The 3683-nt window shown below is 40.5% G+C and overlaps 1 pseudogene; it reads right to left on the reverse strand.

Moving 5' to 3' along the window:
* Positions 1 to 362: 362 nt before the first annotated feature.
* On the reverse strand, positions 363 to 2670 carry LOC120189596 (annotated as a pseudogene).
* Positions 2671 to 3683: the final 1013 nt, after the last annotated feature.

Below are 3683 nucleotides of genomic sequence, written 5' to 3' on the forward strand. Positions count from 1 at the left end.
GGTCAATAAATTTAACTTCAAAGATTACATTAATGAAAATCTCGTGATTTCTGTGTCAATAATTTTGATTCGGAAGAATCCATCCAAAGGTTCGATTCGAATAAAAATATCATTTTTATAATGTATGCGTTATTATAATTATAAAAATTTTGAAATATTTTCATACTAATCAAAAGAAAATTAATTTGATACTTTCAAAAAGATAGTTTACATTCAGAAAATAAATCGAAATTCAAATTTGGATAAATAATCTAATATATTATAAATTATCCCGTCGTGGAAAAGAAAGAGCTTTAACTATTTGGTGCAAAGTAAAATCGCAATACTAAATTATACAACATGCATTTTTCCATAGGAAAAGAAAAAAAACTGAAAAAAACCCTGCTGCTGCTAGTGCATAAGGGCCACAGCGGCCTCCTGGATGAAAGGCTGTGTCACAAGCACGAATTGATCAGCTTCGCGCTCCACCTCCTCCCAACACCAACGAGCACCTTTCCCCTCGTTCATCTTCTTCACGAATCCAACAAACTGTCTCCAGTTTTCTGGATGAAACAGCGATGGGTTCATCCTCAAGTACGTGAATGCACACATCTCTCTATCGACCGGAGAGCCATCAACATCCAACGATGATGCTTGTAAGATCTGCTCGTGGGCGTATTCATCGTAACGGGGAAGTGCATTCTCCCCGGCAAGTGGAACTTGCGCTGATGCAGTAGCAAAAGCTAATTGCTTCACCAGCTTCTCAGGTGCACATAGTGCATCTCGAGGCTGCTCGTGATCACGCATCTCTATGCAAGTGAAATTGAAAACGGCTCCATGACGTGCTAGCATTTGAGCAATCGAGAGGTAACCGTCTCGGTACCTTGTGTTATAGTACCCTGCTGTGAGTTCAGGAGAACGGCTCCATGACGTGCTAGCATTTGAGCAATCGAGAGGTAACCGTCTCGGTACCTTGTGTTATAGTACCCTGCTGTGAGTTCAGGAGCATGGGATCGGGTTCCGTAATGCCAGTGGATTCCAGCAATTTTCACAGAGATCTTCACACCTTTGCCGTCAAAAACCGATGCCGCTGGATAGAATTCTCTCACCGTGTTCCAACAGCATCTGAGAATACCAGGAAAGGAAGAACTCGCCATAGGCACTATTCCAACCTCCACCTTCTTTCTTGAAAAATGGTGTATCTTCTGGCCAATTGTTGTAGTGACCAGCATCAGTTGGGCCGGTGCTACCCCATTCCAGCTTACCAGCCGCTTCGGCTGCCGCCTTTAAGCTGCTAAGCATGTACTGCATCAAATAACATGGATATCAGCTGACATGAACACGAAAAGCACACTAAAACTAGGAACAAGAGAGAACACTGCAATGTCTAATGTCAAGTACCTTATCATAACATTGGAAGGCTCCAATTCCGGGGAACTTCCAAGTCCCATTGGCTTCGGGGTACGAAGGATACCGAAGCTCACCTGCCGGACCCATTCCGACTTGGATTTCCTGCAATGAAAAACATTGGCAATTCCTTAGCGGCTAATTCATTCCAAAAGGAACAAAATAGGATGAATAATGAGTTGGAAAATTTACCACAATGGTATGACCAAGGAGATGTTTGAAATTGTCCCTAAAGGCACGCATGAAATCAGCATAACATTGAACAGGGGAGCGGCCTTTTAAGACAGGAAGGGTATCGCAACCAAGTGAAACGTATTCATGATTCCTTCTTCCCCATTGATCAGTATATGCAAGGTCGGGTCCTTCTCCATCTCCTCTGTAACCCACTTGGGCAAAGGAATTCTGTACAAAAACAACCATTTTTTTAAGAAAAATAAATAAAATTTGTATCCATGAAAATGGGCCCTAATCATTCCCAAGAAAGTTGTTTGATTCATCAACTATCTTGGTATATTTAAAATGATTGATTTGTAATCAATAACGTAAGCTTTCTTCTTGAATCTTGATTCCCCAAAATTCCATCAAATTCCAAGAAAAGCAATTAAATTAAGCTTATGTTGAAAATGAAAACGAGAGCTTACGTGCACATAAGCTCTCGTTTCATTTTCAACATTTCTTAACAAGACGTTCACAGCTTAATTTAATTGATTTTCTTGAGAATTGGATGGAATTTAAGGCGTGTTTTCTTGGCCATCTCCAGAAGCTCGGCGTAGCCACCCCAATTGTAATTATCCCCTCCACCCCCGCACTCTTCAGCGCCTGTAGACTCGCATCATCGCCTTTTCCTATTCGTGTTCCCGTACGTCACGCTATCCAAAGGCATCATCACGTAAACCGGAACCCCTACCTTCTCCTCCTTCTTCCCTCCCCGCTTCCACGACGCCGCCGCCGTATCCTCCGCCGTCTCCAACGGCGCTAACGTCCCGTACGTCTGGCAAGCAGCTGAAAGATCCGCACGCAGCATCGGATTCATCATACCCGATCTGGTTGCCATGCTACGCGGTGTCAGCGGTGGAGTTAACATAGGAGGGGATATTTCCCCAGGGGACTTGCACCGGAGATTCGCCAATGGAAGTTTCCGAACTCCAGACACATTCGCCGGCGCCGACGATGGTTGTCTCCGGTGGCAATTTCTGCCACTAACTGTGTCCCGGAAAGAGCCCCAATCTGGTTGCCAAATTCAATGCCATTTTTTCCAATTAACTGACAGAAACGAGAAGAACAACGAGATAAATTTTACTCTTTTGTGCGCTTTTTTATAGAAAATGATGCTTTTGAATGAGAGCGGAGGCAGAGGTGAAATGGATTATTTATAAATAAAAAACAAAATTAAAAAATGATTAATCCAAAACCCCGTTATTTTCTCGACACGTGTTGTTTCTACTACGTGGCTAAAGAAAAGGCGATCTAGGAGGCAACGGCTACGATGGCTGGACTCACGTGAGAATGGACGGTTGGATTAACTAAATAGCATGAACGCGTTTATGGAGTAAAGCACTGAAAGAGGATATCAAATGAGAATGAGACGTGTCTAAAAATTGAGAATTCACGAGTCCGGTCCTTTCGGGTTAGGACATAAGATAAGAGGATTTTGTTTTTGTTTGTAAGGCAACTTTGACGTCCATGCAAGCGGCAGGCAAGCAACAGGTGTGAATTTTAAAACTTTTGGAGGGGCCAAATTAATTTTTTTTAAATATTTTAAGGGTCATTTTTTTTAATTTTGGGAGGCATGCCCCCTCTAGTTTAGCTAGGGGTGTAAATAAACAGAGCGTTCGGTGAACTGTTCGTGAATCGTTCATTTATGTTTGTTTATTAAGACTAAATAAACGAGTATAGACAAAATTTTTATGTTTATTTAATAAAGGAATGATCACAAATAAAGGTGTATTCGGTTGTTTATGTAACGAACAAGATTGTTTATAGGTTTATGAGCAAACTGTTTATGTGTTCATGAATAAGGTCGTTTAAAAGCTCATTTAAAGTTCGTTTAATTTTATATTTTAATTATTAGTGAATGTATATACTAAATTAAATACATAGTAAAATTTAGAGTTTAAATTGTGAAATATAAAAAATTTAAGCACCAATTGTGTAATTTACCATTTTTCCGTAATTGTAACACAAACTCTTTTCCTTGCTCTCTTTTTCCTTTCGAGCTGTTCATCTCTTCCAAGTTTCCTTTCCCATTTTTTTCACAAGATTTATCAACCTTAAACTCATATGTGTTAAGATTTATC

This window comes from Hibiscus syriacus, unplaced genomic scaffold (genome assembly GCF_006381635.1).
Source record: "Hibiscus syriacus cultivar Baekdansim isolate YM2019G1 unplaced genomic scaffold, ASM638163v2 tig00116958_pilon, whole genome shotgun sequence".
In the NCBI taxonomy this organism is placed as follows: domain Eukaryota; kingdom Viridiplantae; phylum Streptophyta; class Magnoliopsida; order Malvales; family Malvaceae; genus Hibiscus; species Hibiscus syriacus.